Source organism: Mesoplodon bidens, assembly GCF_964165515.1.
Source record: "Mesoplodon bidens genome assembly, chromosome: 4".
NCBI classification, from domain to species: domain Eukaryota; kingdom Metazoa; phylum Chordata; class Mammalia; order Artiodactyla; family Ziphiidae; genus Mesoplodon; species Mesoplodon bidens.
The window spans coordinates 25,921,309-25,939,182 of record NC_138160.1 but is presented as its reverse complement, the minus strand read 5'-3'; positions in this window follow the sequence as shown (position 1 = coordinate 25,939,182).

Below are 17,874 nucleotides of genomic sequence, written 5' to 3'. Positions count from 1 at the left end.
TTCTACCAGGGTATGGTAGAGGCTACTACCTTGGTGATGGTGTTGGAGCCAGAGTGTGGCGTGGGCTGCTGCTTCTCTTGGGGCAAGCTGGTGGCTGCTTCCTTGGTGGGGTCAGCATAGAGCCAGGGTTCTAGATCTGGAGCCTGAGGTAGGCTGGGGCTTCTCCTGGGGCACTCTAGTGGCTGCTGACTTGGAAAGGTTTTGGAGCTGAAACCAAGTGCTGCTGGCTGGAGGTGTGCTTGGACAGTTTCGGCAGGCCAGCTAAAGTGCCAGGTGCTTTTCAACCTGCTGCCTCTGTGCTGAGACTCAGAGCTAGTAAGTTTGTGAACGAACCCAAAACCCATTAAGACTGCAGGGCTAGGGTACCTAATGTGGGGCTTGAACACCTCCTTCTTAGTGAAGATCTCCAAGTTTGTGATATCCCCTTCTTTTGGGTTGCCTGCCAGAGATGTGGGTCCTGAGTTGATCACTTCTCTTCCCTTCCTATCCATTTCAGTGTGTTTTTTTCTTTATATCCTTAGTTGCAGAAGAACTGTTCTACTAGTCGTCTATTTGTTTTCAGAGAGAGTTATACTATATATAGTTGTAGTTTTGGTATATTCATGGGAGGAGCTGAGCTCAGGGTCTTCCAACTTTGCCATCTTGATCTTGCTAATGGTAAACCGTTACTGTAATGATTACAACCTATGTACTTTGCACACTTAAGTCACATCATTCAGAGTGGTGTAACAATGAGTAATTCATACTTGAGACTCACAAATCATAATTTTTAGTATCAGTGGCCAGGGTAAAAACAGCAACCTTGACTATGGAAGGGAGATAATCTATGCTGTATTCATTTCATACAAAAGCATCATATTCTGTCTATAGTATGAGTTTTGTAATTTTCCCCAAAACTTCTGCACCTATCCTCAAAAGCAAGTGTACTTTTGTGACTTTTTGTGACTAGGGAAAGTTTTTCTATGATACTGAACTTTCTGTGGTAAAATCTGGTTGGTCCTGGGTATAGTAGGGCAAATGGTCAACCTACCTTGATGACAACAACAGATCAACCTTGATACAACACTACCATTAAATTCACAGACCTTATTCACATTTCTTGAGCTGTTTTTTATTTATATCCATGTAGACAATGTTTCTTTTTTCTTTCTGGTTCTAGGTCCAATCCAAGATCATGTGTGGCATCTATTTGACATGTCATTCCATTCTTTAATGTGTAACTGTTTCCAGTTCCCTTCTTCTTGTATGACCTTGACAGTTTCTTTTTTTGTGAATGAACTGAATTTGATGTTTTCCTCCAATCAAACTTAAGTCATTCATTATTTGCAGAAATTCCATAGAACTGATACAGTGCTAGTCTAAGATGCCTCACATCAGGAGGTGCCTGCTGAGGACTTATCCTGCTAATGGTGATGGTAACCTTGATCACTATGTCAGTTTCATGTCTTCCAAATTTTTTTCCCTCCAGAAAGACATTTTCCAATTTGTAATTGGTAAGCATTTCATTGGAAGCTACTCTGAATCTATGCCAGTATTCTGCTCCTCCTCAAACTTTCACTAGCCTAAGCATCCATTGATGATTCCTGTATGAATCAACCACCATCATTTCTCCTGCAGCTGTTAATTATCTTTTTACTATAAGTAGATGTTTTCCCTTCTCGTGAAGCTATTTATTTCTATTTTTATCAATATAGACTCATGGATAATTGTTTTAATCAGTGAGTTGTATTCTGTTTACTATCATTATTTATTTTGATGCTTAAATTGTTCTAGATTTAGCATGTGAGTCCCTTCTGCATGTTGACATAGCCCTATCATTTTTTCACACTTACTTTTTCTTGCAAAAGATTTTCCAGGCTCATCTTATTTTCCTCACTTAGCCCTGGAATTAGCCATTTCTTTCACAAACTGTATATTCTTTCAATGAAAATACATATATATTTTACATATATATGTATATTTTTATATACATTAATATATTACATATATATTTACTTACCTATATATTTATTTATAACTAAAACCTTAAATCAAGTGTTTTACACCAATATTTTCAATTCAAATGCAATACCTCAGCATTTTTTTCCAGTATGACAACATGCCATGTTTGTAAATTGTTCTCTGACATGCAAGAAATTTTTTACTACCCTAAAGTTTTTTTGGCTTTGCTCAGTCCCTTTTCCACCACTTTGACTCTTGACACTCCATCACCTCTGCTTAGCTGCCACCTCACTGCCACCTTCTTAGATATTAGGTCAGCCTCACCTCTGCACGGCATCCTCACTATGACCCTTTCTTCAGCTGCCAGGAAGATGCCTGCCTCCACACAGCCTCTTCATCATCACCAACAACTTGGTACTTGTACCTGCTCATGTCTCAGCTTCCTGTCCTCCTGTCTCCACTTTCTCAGATTTAGGGGTTGGTTACCTCCTCTGCAAAGTTTCTCTGCTATCCCATGGAGACTTTAAAAAATGGTACACACACTTTGCATATCATCATTTACTCAATTTATCTATGTTGTTTACTTCGCTTGTGGGAGCGGAGTAATGCACTGCAGTCAGGCAGCATTTAATCAGAATTATTCAAATTTTATCTGAAATTTAGTGAATAATCTCCAGGAGGGTTTTGGTTACTATACTTTATTACTATCTGTGATGTATTGAATCAGTTATTTGTTCATTCATTCATTCATTTTCACTTAAGACATTCTCTCCTTTTAAATTGGAAGATGACAGGAAAGTGATAATACTAATCTCTTAAAGAGACTTATTTTATAGTTTGCTCTGGGCCTATAATCAAAGGAAAAATATTTTTCTGTTAGATACAGACCACATAAAATTAGAAACTATTTTCTGAGGGTGTCTTCTATTCTTCTCAATACTTGGCTCACTCATAAACAACACAAGAAAACCAGACTTGTAAAGGATGCTCACATTGGAATTACTGGATTCAGAGAATACAAAAATCTGATATAAAAGAGGAGAGTAAAAGTTTGACAGTACAGAATTTTAAGTGTTTCTTAGGAGCATTGTGGTAGTTATTTTTGATAGTATTTTTCACAGTTATTGGCTTAAATTATTCATGTTACTTATTTTATTTTTAATTTGGGAAAGATATATTCTTTCTTGATCAGGCTTGTGAAGTGCCTATTAATTTTATTAGTTTCTTCAAAGAAAATACTTTGCCCTTGTTGATTTTTTCCTATGTACTTTATAATATCTCTGAATCAATGTACATGGGCTATTTGTTTATGCTCTATAGTTTAGTGTGATTGATTCTTCTTCTGCATTATTTATAATATGTTGTCAGTAAGCTGAAATTGTTTCATTCCAGGCATTATAAATGTATATGTTTATTTATAATGTGAATTCTTATATATACAAATATATCTATTTTGTTTGAAGTAAGATTCAATAAATTAAAAATATAGCAGTCATATTAGTGATGAGAATGCATTCTCTAAACAAAAAAGAAAAAGGATTACGTGTAACCTCCTGAAAATTAAAAAAAAAATTTAGTGACTCTAAAGTGTGTTTTGTTATATAAGAAACAAAGAATGTGAATTAATGTATGTAACTTAATACATATTTGAAAATAAGTATGAACAGTGTTTGTAAATTCTGTTCACTAGTGTGTTTGTAATTGATTTGTAAATTGATCATTGATTGTAAATGTAATGTTGTAATTATGGACCATTTTACAAGAAATCCAGATTAATAAAATTAGGTACTCAGAATGACACAAGAAAATTGCCATCCTAGATTGTTGTTGCTATAAAAACACCCAAGAATAAGTTAGCCATCTATATGTTGAAAAGAAAATTAAGCAGTTTTGACTGTGAATAACATAGGTAGAAAAAGGGTTGCCTTGTAGGCTTTCTAGTAAATGCTTTCATAGTGCTTAAAAATAATTCATTTCTTAAATTCAGTAAATATATTCCTAGTGTTCACTATTGATTTAATAATAGCTTAATCAACATATCTTTATGGTTAAAGGTTAACATCACCAAATTCCATAGCCAAATTATGATATATTGGGAATTTAAGAAAATTTAAATATTATAAATTTATTATATTAAGTCTAATGATCAATTTTTGTCTCAATCCAAAGCAAGTGTTAATTAAATAATGTTGCATGTCATTGTGTGTTCCACATATCAGGAAGTTAAGAGGCCCTCTTTTTCCTGTTTCATTAGAGCAATTACCTGTTTTGCTTCATTAACTTCTTCCTGTACTTTCTGTGGAAATTATCTTCTTGGCCTGGAGCTTTTGAATCAGTTCATAAAGTGATAACTCATTAAATCATGTGTCCTAAACTTTACGAATATTGTGAACATTTGCATAACCTAAATTTCTTCAGCATCTTCAGGGTCAGATTGGTATACAATCCAATCAATGTAGTGCACCTTTCTTTTGTATAATTGAAATCAAATGAGGAGAGGCAAAGTTGAACATAAATAGAAAATTTATTAAAGCAGATAGTTTAACTGAAATTCTGAATTGATTGATACCTTATTTTTATCTTTAGAGTAATCGGCCTCATTTTCTATGTAAAGATATGGAAAACTCTGATGTGTACAATACATTTTATATATGTGTATGTATGTGTATGTGTGTGTGTGTGTGTGTGTGTGTAACACTATATCCATTATATATAATATATCCTGACATTTTCTTATAAATCTCAGTGGATGCTGTTGGTACATGGCCCAGATCCTTTGGGCTTTTTCTTTTTAGTAAACACTTGCTTGACTTCTAAATGCCAGGACCTGCTTTTCTTGGTGTGAGGATTTCTCTAGTAGCCAAAACCTTCTTTGCTTCCATGCAGCAGACTAGGAATGCAGGAGAAATAGTGACCCCTAGAAGCAGTTGTCAACCAGTGACTGATGGGAGGCGGTCATCACCTCCTGTAATTGAGGTATCAATACCTCAGCTTTCTCACTTACTGGGTGTCGTAATTCTGATGTACATGTTCTGTATATTCCCTCAAGGTGAAACTTCTGTTATGCACAGTGGTAGGTAACTGACTTGACAACACACAACACTTTGATGACTGTCCTTTTTCTATCCCCCTTAACTGGTCCACTACCCATGTTTCCTGGGATCATCTCTCAAATAAACTACTTGTATTTGAATCTCTGGTTCTTGTTGGGGTAAACAAAACTAAGACAAATTCATTTATTCAGCCAACAAATATTTATGTGAAAAAAATATACAAAAATTCCTTCCTCATGGGGTTTACATTCTAGTGGGAAGAGGGCAAAAGACAAAAACTAAACATATATATGTGTGTGTGTATACACACACACACACACACACACACACATGATTATAGCAGACATTGATGAGTACCTCAGAAAATATCAAGGCAGGGAAGGAGGAGATGGAGTGCAACTTTGGTGTGCATTGCATCCTATAACAGGGTGGGCAAGGAAGCCTTAACTAAGATGGTCATTTGAACAGAGCCCTGAAGGATATGAGGTCGTGTCACTGGGAGGAATATGATCTCAGTTCTAATGGACTTAAAATTATTTCTTTATATGTTTATTTCCTTACGAGTTTTGTTTTATTTAAAATATTATAGGAATGTAACATTTTTTAAAATGGAATGTAAAAATCCTATATAACAAGGGAAGAAGAGTCATGAAAGTCAAATACATTGCACTTTGACAGAGACATTTCGATGCCTGACTATATCGAAATGACTCTCCATGTGACTCCCACATTAAATACAGCTATATCTAAATGTCCTGCTCTGAATAAGATAATGTTCCTTCCCCCAAGAGACTAAATTTTAGACATGTAAACAAACTAATACAAAAATATATTATGTTCTAAAAAAGGAAAGAATTTAGAGTAATAAGGAATTAATCTGTGAGAGTGCAGATCAAAGAAACTTTTAGAGAGATGCTGGCACATGAATAGCATACTGAAGATCAATCAGACAAACAAGCTAGGACATCCAGGATTCAGAGAACAATAGGTGCAGTGCTGTGAAATCATGTGGTGAATGCCTTATCTTTGTTAAGATTGCAGGAGTATGCATTTCAACAATTATGAGATAGAAGGTGAGGCCAAAGAAAGAGGTAGCGTTCAGATCTTGAAAGAACTTGGGTGCCTGGTGAAGGGGCTCCTGAATAATTTTGAGCAAGACAAATGACATCATTAGGCTTACATTCTGAAAACATTCCTCTGGCTGCAATGTGGAATGTCAATTGGAGGGAGCAGAGAAGATGCTTAAAGCAACCTTAGGAATTTGGACCTTCAGTCATGTTAGATTCGATGAAGAACAGAAAACAGATTCAGAATGATACATATGAGAAAACCAATGGGATTTGATTATTGGCTAGACTTGGAGAGTTGAGCGAGAGTTACCTGAATGACAATGCAGGTTTCTAGATGGTGTTCCTGGTTGGATGGGGCACTAATCTCAAAACAGGATATGAGCTCAAAAATACTCTATATTACTTCATAGTGAAGTATTACTTCAATCTGTCTCTACTTATCTATCATGTTACTGTAGTATTTTGTTCCTGGATTAATGGAAATGAAAGATTGAGGTGAGCTGGATCATAATAAAATTGTTGGTGCCTATTGATTAGTCTTCAGAATGAAACATTTCCACTTCTTTCATTTTATTCTATAAATGACAAGATACATTTGGCTAGCCAGTGGTTAATGTCGACTGTTAATAATTTGGCTAGCCAAAATACAAATAAAATTTTCCTCTATAAGAGGGACAAAACTAATTTTGATTGTCTAGTAAGCACACTTTGCTAACGTTTCCTCCCTCATGAGAATGCTATACAGTAAGACAATACCATTTTAAAAGTGAGAAACCAAGGATCTTTTGTTCATTGTTCCATGAGTCATAAGTGGTGAGACTGGGGAATTTAAACTCTCTTGTCTTTGATGCCAAAGTCCCAGATTTCTCCACAACAGCATGACAAAATTCAAAAGTAAATGAATAGTCTGCTTTTTGTATATATGATTCTAATTAGATAAGGCATCTGTATTTTTTTTCGATAATAGATTATAATGAGCCACTGAAACTTTTCATTGAAGGCAAATTGTGATCATTTTAATCAGGAATTGTTGTAATTGAGACGAAGCTTGGGAACTCTGATACTGCTGTTGTGCAAAGGTGAATTATGATTAGATTTAAAGTTGAGTGAACTCAACCAGGGACATTTATTGTAGTATTTATTTCTTTTTAAACTGGCTGCATTGGTTTTATATTCTAAATCAAAAAAACATTTAGGAATTTTTGCTCAAAGAGAAGATGTGGGCATATTACCTTGTCTGAAAAAATGATTTAATGAAGTTACTTTTATGTAGAAATACAAGAAATATATAATACATATATTTCATATGAGGTATGTGAAATTTATCTTATGTATATGATACATACATGCACATATATATATACACATATAATTATATATAAATTTATATATGAATGTTTGTTATTAAAATCATAGTAGCAAGGAGAAAATTACAAGGGCGTCATTCACTAATGTTACTGAGTGGTTATTTATTTGCTCTCAAATTTGTATTGACAAAAACATAATCAGATGCCAGTTATATACAAATACAATTCCATATACTCAAAACCAAAGTCCCCTTTGATGTGTATATAAGAATACTGTAAGAAAAGAAAGAAATTTTTAAGCAATGATGTCAGATGTTCTTTTAGTACTGAATGATGAATTCAACACTACTAAAAGAGGTCAGAGTTGAGTTTACAACTTCTTATACGGTGTTTAATTTTTAGATAGGAAAAAATGACCGAACATTTTAGAATCAGAGCAAACATTTTTGTTGAGAACAGAAGTTTTCTTAAAATGTAGACCATTTTCAAAACCACTTACATAATCAATAAGTGCTGCATATGGGAATTTTGGTTCCAGTATATTGATCAGTCAAGCAAATACAAGGATTACAGCAGAGTGGGATTTAGGACTTCCCTAAAAGTCCTAAGTCATAACCACTGTAGCTCAGTGGTTAAGAATACTCCTGCCAATGCAAGGGACACGGGTTTAATCCCTGGTCCGGGAAGATTCCACCTGCCACGGAGCAACTAACCCCGAGTGCCACAACTACTGAAGCCCATGCGCCTAGAGCCCATGCTTCTCAGCAAGAGAAGCCACCACAATGAGAAGCCCGTGCACCACAACGAAAAGTAGCCCTCACTCGCCGCAACTAGAGAAAGCCTGCGTGCAGCAATGAAGACCCAACGCAGCCAAAAATAAATTAAAAAATGAAAAAAAAAGTGGGATTTAGAAGAGAGCTGGAAATTGGTTCCTTTGTATTTTCCATCCATAGTTCTTAGTTACCTCCAGGACTTCACAAAACACAGTCTGTTCAAAGCAGAAAATATGATCATGCCTCATCTCTTTAAAAACCTTTAATAACTTTTAATTGTTTTATAATCTCAAATCCCAACATGCTCTCAAAATTTCCAGCATGATGTCCAATTCATCTTGTCCTCCTCTTTACCTCTCTCATTTTATTTGAGCTACTTGGGTTTTTCTGAGGTCCTCAAGTCCCACACACTCTCCTCCATCTTGGGACTGTCATACTTCACAGCTACTTCAAACTTAATTATTCTTTTTTTTTTTTGGCGGTGCTGTGCTTGGTGTGTGGAACCTTAGTTCCCCAACCAGGGATCAACCTGCGCCCCCTGCAGTGGAAGCACAGAGAGCTAACCACTGGACAGCCAGGGAAGTTCCAAACTTAACTAGTCTTTCAAGTCTTAACTTAAACATTATTTTCTCTCTAGGAATCATCTCCTAAACCCACAGTTTAGGCTAAAGTCTTCTATTAAATAATCCCATCATACAGGATACTTCTCTTAAAGAGCACCTTGCACAATTGAAGTGAATGAGATTTATTTAAAAGTAATTTTTTAATGACCATTTTCTCCATTGACATCTAGACCCCTTGAGCACAGAGGCTGCTATGTACAGACTTGTATGCCCAGTGCCTGACATTTAGCAGGAACAGAGAAGATGGCTGTAGATTAACTACTTCGTGATGGTGCTTTCCTATAAAAAGTTTTCTAAAATTTCAAGCTGTCATTAAGTGGCCCGGGAGGCTTTTCTTGTCTAGACAAAAGCTCATTAAGGAAACAACAGAGAAGCATTCTTCTTTTAACATGTGTATGAAGTCCTCTGCCATTTTGGTTCTTTCCTCACCTATTTGTTAATGTCTGTTTTTAAGAGTGGTAGGGGAGTAGGCTGATGTGCTTACATGTAAGACTAGTGGTTGTCAACCAGGGTGATTTCGCTCTCCAGGGGATATCTGGAAATGTCTGGAGAGAATGTTGCTTGTCACATGGTGGGGGGTGGGTTGGTACTGGCATCTAGAGAAGCGGATGCAGCTAAAATCCTACAATGCACAGTGAAGGCACTCAAAACAAGGAATTATCCAGCTGACGTGCCAGTAGTGCAAAGGTTGAGAAACCCTGATATGGAGAATGGGACTATAAATTATTATGTCCTGGATAAAGAAAGTTTCTATAATATAGCATCAGAGTATATTACCTTAGTTAATTTATTTTGGATAGTTATAAAGACATGAATATTAGTCTTGTTTCATTATGTGTAAGTGGTTTATTTAGAGTCTAGTACAAATAGCTTTCCATACTGAGCACATATCTTGCACATTACTGGCATTCGATAAATCTTTGTTGAATTGAATTTTATTTGGCATATCATTCCAACTTGTCAAGATCATTTTGTGCCCAAGTCTTGATATCTAAATTATATCTAACTTCCTAGTTTCATGTCAAGCAAAAAGTTGAATTGTATGGCATCTATGCTGTTGATAGAAGTAGTGAATAGGAGACCATACACTAAGATGAAATTCTGGAGATTCCATTTTGAAATATAAACATTGTTTATATTACCATTTCATCACAGTGGTGTACTTGATCCTGTGACACCTGCTTTGTGTAAGTTTGCCATTCACTGATGGAAAAAATGTGATTACACTTTCAAGGAGATTCCACATATAGAAAGGAATATGAAAAGATGGGTAATATTTTGAGTAATTATGAAAAAATGGGTTAATATTTTAAATGATTGAATTATTCATACAGATTGCTAAAAGTGCATTATATCTTCTATAGACAAATGGACAAAGATCAAGAAAAAATTACACAAGATAAAATTATTTTAAAATATGAGGCTTTTAGGGCTTCCCTGGTGGCACAGTAGTTGAGAGTCCGCCTGCCAATGCAGGGGACACGGGTTCGTGCCCCAGTCCGGGAGGATCCCACATGCTGTGGAGCGGCTGGGCCCGCGAGCCATGGCTGTTGAGCCTGCACGTCCGGAGCCCATGCTCCGTGATGGGAGAGGCCACAACAGTGAGAGGCCCACATACCGCAAAAAAAAAAAAAGAAGCATTTAAAAAGTAATAGTCAACATTATTGAACACTATTTTTAGGCACTAGGCTAAGTGCTATTCATGCACTTTCTGACTTACTGTGGAGTACGTATTATTTGTATCTATATTTGATGGGCTCATCAAGGGTAACTAATTTGCCAAGATCCCTTAGCTATAAAGGGTTATAAGAAAATATATTTAAATCCACTAGAGGTTAAACACTTGCAAATTAAGCAACTGCATGATAGATTTTGCATTACAGATTAGGGAAAATTAAAAATATAATAATAGTCAATGTTGTAAATCTTGGAATAAAATATATACACATATTGGTGGAGATGAGGTCTTTAACTCAATGGAAATCAAATTGACAATGTTCTAAAGCATCATAAAAATGTATTTATGCTTTAACCTATAATCCTACATATAATAATTTATCTTAAAAATAAATTTTAAAACCATTATTTGTATATACAAGTTTATTTATGTGTAACCTTATTATTATTTAGAATGAGGAGACAGTTAGTTAAATATCCAGAAGCAATTTAAATAAATTAGACAATGACCAATTGATGAAACATTATATATATTATTAAGGACTATTTTAGTTTTGAAGGATACATAACAACCTAGCAACATTTTCTTTATATAATTCTAAGCAAAGAAATCTGTAGGGTAAACTGACTGTCCCTTTATCAAAATATGCCTGCCTATGACAAAAATCTGGAGAGTAATATGTGATAAAAATAGCTCTGTAATGTAGTGGCAGTATAATTAAATCAATGGAAACAAAGTTAATACTGTAAATATATTCTATTCAATTTCTATGAATACCAAAAATAAATTAAAGTAGTTCACTTTTAGGCTATATTGTAGAATCTATCATCCATCCAGAAGAGAAGAATTTAGTCATGCTCCCCATATCAGGGTCTCTCAACCTCTGAACTATTGATAGTTTGGGTTCCATGACTCTTTGGGGGAACCACCCGTGTATTGTAAGGTGTTTAGAAGCAACTCTGGCCTCTATATGACTAGAAACCATTACATCACTCCCTCACCCCCGATCCTCCATTATAACAACCAAAAACCTGTGAACTATAATTTTGTAAGAAGATCATTTGGAAGACTGGCCACAAGCATTCCTCTGTATACATCAATGCATTTGTAATGTGACTTCATACCTCCTTTCAAGTGGATTCTACTTTTCTACCCCCTTAATCTGGTCTGGCTTTGTGACTGATTTCGGCCAGTGCAGTGAGCTGGTAGTAATGGGTCTCAGTTCTAAGCCCAGGTCTTGTGAGGCTATACACTCTTCCACTTGATCTTTTTGCACCCCTGGCTCTCAGCTAAATAAACCCAAACTAGGGGATTAGAGGAAGAAAGACAACATAGATCGGTGTACAGTTAACCAGATGTCCCAGCTGAGTTTCCAAGTATGTCTGAGAGACCCCAGCTAGCATAGCAAAAGACAACTCACAGGCTAACCACAAATGTGGTTAAATTACACTCTGGAGCAGAACATCCCTGCTTAGCTTAAATTCCCATACCACGGAATTGTGAGCTAAATATATAGTTGTTTTAAGTAACTAAATGTTTGTATCCTTTGTTATGTAGCAATAGTTTACCAATATATTTTGTGACAATAAACTGTATACCTTCTGGAAAATTTGTGTTAATGCCATACCTCAGGAAAATGAAGTTCTGTATCTTACAGTTTACCTTTTCCCCAGGATTGATCACTAATACTTCTAGTATTATATACCTGGGTTTTCTGCAGGATGTTTAATTTCCAATCAAGTAGTAGAAACAATCACATTTTGTAGATTTTGACCACATAAGTAGCTAGATTTTTACTCTACGATATAATTTGTTTTTACTTGATTAGAGCCAATTAGGCTTATTCAATTTATTTCACACTTTTTTCAATTAATTTGTGTTTTATGGAAGTAATGAAGTTGCAAGGGAAAACAGCAAAACAACTTTAAGATATAAAGATTTGTGAGAAGTAGGTTGAAACTGCTGGGATATTTTGTGAAAATAATTAGGTTTGAAGATTAATGAAGTAAAAATTATTTTAATTGTATTCTAGCAGTAGGACACTGCTGATGCTAAGATTGTACTGAAATCTTTGAGTTGTATAAACTTTCCACTTCTTAGAAATCTATATAAGTATTCCAGTGAAGGCTTTTTTAAAAAATTTTCTCATCTCAGGTTGTAGTGCTAACAGTAATTTAATATGAGATCTTATTCTATTTTGGCAATTGCTGCTACGTTTTGTTTGAAGTATTTTTGAGGACATATTGAGCAACCTTACAGATATGGAAATACAAAAATATTTCTAGATTTTGAATCAGATGTCGTTAAAACATTTTATACTGACATTTTTCAAATTTCTAAATTTCTTGCAGTTTCCTTATTTGAAATTTAGACATTGTGATAAACTAATGGCAAAAGTGGCCCCAATTTTCCCCCTTAACCTATATATGGTCCTTGCAATGTGACCTTATAGCTTCCTCTGTCAAGAAGTGCAATTTATTTTCCCACTCTGAATCTGAACTGACCTGTAACTTACTTTGGCCATTAGAACACTGTAGCAGAAATGGTGCACCAAGGTCTGATACTACACCTTGAAACAGTGCTTTTTCTCACTGTCCTGGACTCCTCCCTTTACATGAAAATGAGTCTGACAAAGACCACTGGAGGAGGGGAGAACACATGAAACAAAGCCATTGAATCACCCATGTGAGGCCAGGCTCGACCAGCCTGCACCCATCCGACCTGCAGGCTGATTGCAGATGCATGAGCAAACCCAGATGAGATCAGCCTCACCCAGAGCAGATAAACAGAACCATCCAGCTGACCTATAGTCTCATGGGAAATAATGAATCTTTGCTTTTTAAGCCACTATATTTTGGAGTGGTTTGTTACACAGCAATGACAAACTATATTACATAAAATCATTTCCACAGTTTTCTTTATCTCATATGTGAGGCTTAAGTGGCATTATTTGCATGAAAAAACAAGCACATATTTTTGACCAATAATAGTTTATATAATAGCCAATATAATTTTATATAATAATGCCATAAATCATTTTATAAATTAACTGTATTGCATTTTCTAAATAAACAAATTCTATAAATTATTTTATACATATGATATATATCTAGTTTATCTGAATTTTAATTTTACTGATTATTTGAAATTAACAATACTAGATGGAAACATTAAAATTTTTTCTGCATGTGCTTAAAAGCATTGTTTCCCAAATTGTGTTTTGAATTTGAGAAAACGTTGTTATAAAATTATTTTAAAATAGAAAAATCCATTAAAATTTTCTTTTAAAAAACTTAAAAAATATTAATTTGATTGAGTGATAAGTATGTAGACATTTCTCATTTAAATATGAAGCAAAGACAAGTTAAAGAAAACAAACTGTCTAGATTTCAGTGTTTCAAGATTTCCTTTTTAAAAAAATCAGATGTCCATTGAGAGATGAATGGATAAAGAAGACGTGCACATATATACAATGGAATATTACTCAGCCATAAAAAGAAACGAAATTGAGTTATTTGTAGGGAGGTGGATGGACCTAGAGTCTGTCATGCAGAGTGAAGTAAGTCAGAAAGAGAAAAACAAATACCATATGCTAACATATATATGTAATCTAAGGAAAAAAAAAGGTTCTGAAGAACCTAGGGGCAGGACAGGCAAAAAAACGCAGACGTAGAGAATGGACTTGAGGACACGGGGAGGGGGAAGGGTAAGGTGGGATGAAGTGAGAGAGTGGCACTGACATATATACACTACCAAATGTAAAACAGCTAGTGGGAAGCAGCCGCATAGCACAGGGAGATCAACTTGGTGCTTTGTGACCACCTATAGAAGGATGGGATAAGGAGAGTGGGAGGGAGACGCAAGAGGGAGGAGATACGGGGATACATGTATATGTATAGCTGATTCACTTTGTTATACAGCAGAAACTAACACACCATTGTAAAGCAGTTATACTCCAATAAAGATGTTAAAATAATAAAACATATGAAAAAGATGTATAAATATTTAATTATTTAAAACATTTATTGAAAATAAAAATAAGGGAAAATAATAGACCCTCAACAATGAATTTGCAAGTCATTCTTGTGACTTGAATGGAATAATCGTGAACAGTTTAAGCCATTGCTAAATGACAGCAGATTCTCTGTAATAGGACATGTTTACTCTGTTCTGATAAGGACAGGTGTTACTGTAATTTTCACAACTGAAAGGGCACATGTGGGAAAATAACATTTACAGTGAATTCATTGACTTGGCTCAGGAATTGTCTTATTTGTACTGATGGCTGCTGGAAAAAGCCGGCAATATGTTCTGGCCTGGTGTTTCTTAACTTTTGCAGGTGCTCTGCTTTCCAGGGCCTTCTATAAACCCCTGGCTTTCATTCTTTTACCCTTGTTTGAGCTGATATTGTCATTCATGACTGCACAGGACTATAAGTGATGATCTAATGTCACTTATCTAATTACTTGGCATCCTGCACTAAAGTTTAATCTTCCTGGGTCAATATCAGCTCTCAGCTTGGTGTTCAACAAACAAGCATAGGTATGTGTATGTATATATCTACAGGGGGCAAGAGTACAGCTTGTCTTTTCTTTACTGAGGCATTACTGACATGTAAAAAATTGTACATATTTAATATATACATCTTGATGAATTTGTAGGTAAGTATACACTCATGAAACTCTCACCATAAATAATGTATAAACTTAACCTCTAAAAATTCCTTCTCTCCCTCTTTTATTTGTGGTAAGAACATTTAACATAAGGTCTGCCCTCTTAACCAATTTTAAGTATACAATATTGTTAATTATATGCTCTATGCTGTACATTAGATCACTAGGACTTACTCATCCTGTATAACTGAAATGGTGTACCCAACATCTCCTTGATTCCCCCTTCTCTGAGTCCCTGTTAACCATTCTTCAGCTGTCTATTTCTATGAGCTTGACTATTTTAGATTTCTACTATAAGCAGGATCATGCAGCATTTGTTCTTTTGTGTTTGTCTTATTCACTTAGCATAATGTCCTCCAAATTCCTATATGTTTTAGGAAATGGCAAAATTTCCTTCTTTTCTTTTTATTGGAGTATAATTGCTTTACAATGTTGCGTTAGTTTCTGCTGTACAATGAAGTGAATCCACTATATGTATACTTATATCCCCTCCCTCTTGGACAAACCTCCCACCTCCCGCATCCCACCCATCTAGGTTGTAGCAGAGCACCGAGCTGAGCTCCCTGTGCTATACAGTGGGTTCCCACTAGCTAGCTATTTTACACATAGTAGTGTATTTATGTCAAACCTAATCTCCCAATTCATCCCACTCTCCCCTTCCCACCCTGTGTCCACATATCCATCCTCTATGTCTGTGTCTCTATTCCTGCCCTACAAATAGGTTTATCTGTACCATTTTTCAAGATTCCACATATGCATTATTATATTTGTTTTCTCTTTCTGATTTACTTCACTCTGTATTGGGTGGTATCATCATTGATTCTTTGAATCCAAGAACATGGTATATTTCTCCACTGTTTATGTCATCTTTGATTTCTTTCATCAGCATTTTATACTTTTCTGAGTACAAGTCTTTTGCCTCTTTAGGTAGGCTTATTCCTAGGTATTTTATTCTTTTTGTTGCGGTGGTAAATGGGATTGTTTCCTTAATTTCTCTTTCTGATTTTTCATTGTTAGTGTATAGGAATGCAAGAGATTTCTGTGCATTAATTTTGTATACTGCAACCTTACCAAATTCATTGATTAGTTCTAGTAGTTTTCTGTGGCATATTTAGGATTTTCTATGTATAGTATCAAGTCACCTGCAAACAGTGACAGTTTTACTTCTTATTTTCCAATTTGTATTCCTTTTATTTCTTTTTCTTGTCTGATTGTCGTGGCTAGGACTTCCAAAACTCTGTTGAATAGGAGTGGCGAGAGTGGACATCCTTGTCTTTTTCCTGATCTTAGTGGAAATGCTTTCAGTTTTTCACTATTGAGAATGATGTTTGCTGTGGGTTTGTCATGTATGGCCTTTATTGGGTTGAGGTAGTTTCCCTCTATGCCTATTTTCTGGAGAGTTTTTATCATAAATCGGTTTTGTGTTTTGTCAAAAGCTTTTTCTGCATCTATTCAGATGATCATATGGTTTTTATTCATTAATTTGTTAATATGATGTATCACATTGATTTATTTGCGTATATTGAAGAATCCTTGCATTCCTGGCACAAATCCCACTTGATCATGGTGTATGATCCTTTTCATGTGCTGTTGGATTTGCTAGTATTTTGTTAAGGATTTTGGCATCTATGTTCATCAGTGATATTAGTCTGTAATTATCTTTTTTTGTGATATCTTTGCCTGATTTTGGTATCAGGGTGATGGTCGCCTTGTAGAATGGATTTGGGAGTATTCCTCCCTCTGCAATTTTTGGGAAGAGTTTGAGAAGGATAGGTCTGAGGTCTCCTCTAAATGTTTGATAGAATTTGCCTGGGAAGCCATCTGGTCCTGGACTTTTTGTTTGTTGGAAGATTTTTAATTACAGTTTCAATTTCATTACATGTGATATGTCTGTTTATGTTTTCTAATTCTTCCTGGTTCAGTCTTGGAAAATTGTACCTTTCCAAGAATTTTTCCATTTCTTTGTGGTTGTCCATTTTATTGGCATAGAGTTGTTTGTAATAGTCTCTTATAATCCTTTGTATTTTTGTGGTGTCAGATGCAATTTCCCCCTTTCATTTCTAATTTTATTGATTTGCATCCTTTCCCTTTGTTTCTTGATGAGTCTGGCTAAAGGTTTATCAATTTTGTTTATCCTATCAAAGAACCAGATTTTATTGATATTTGCTATTTTCTTCATTTCTATTTCATTTATTTCTGCTCTGGTCTTTATGATTTCTTTCCTTCTATTGACTTTGGGTTTTCTTTGACCTTCTTTCTCTGGTTGCTTTAGTTGTACGGTTAGATTGTTTATTTGAGATTTTTCTTGTTTCTTGTGGTGAGATTGAATTGCTATGAACTTCCCTCGATGTCCCCCACCAGCGTCTGGCAGGTGCCCTAGTTATGGGGAGACATGAATTCCTCATCCTCCCACACTGCCATCTTGACTCCGCCCCTCCTTCCTTTCTAAAGCTAATATTCTGTTTATGTATATACCATATTTTCTGTATATATTCATCTATTGATGGGCATTTAGGTTTTTTCCACATCTTGGCTATTGTGAATAGTGGTGCCATGAACATGAGACTGTTAATATCTCTGAGATCATGATTTCAATTCTTTTGGGTAAATATCCAGAAATGAGATTGATGGATCATACAGTAGTTCTATTTTTAACATTTTGAAGACCCTCAAACCTCTACTCTCTGCTACTTTTCCATAATGCTGTACCAATTTACATTCATACCAACAGTATACAAGGATTTCTTTTTCTCCAC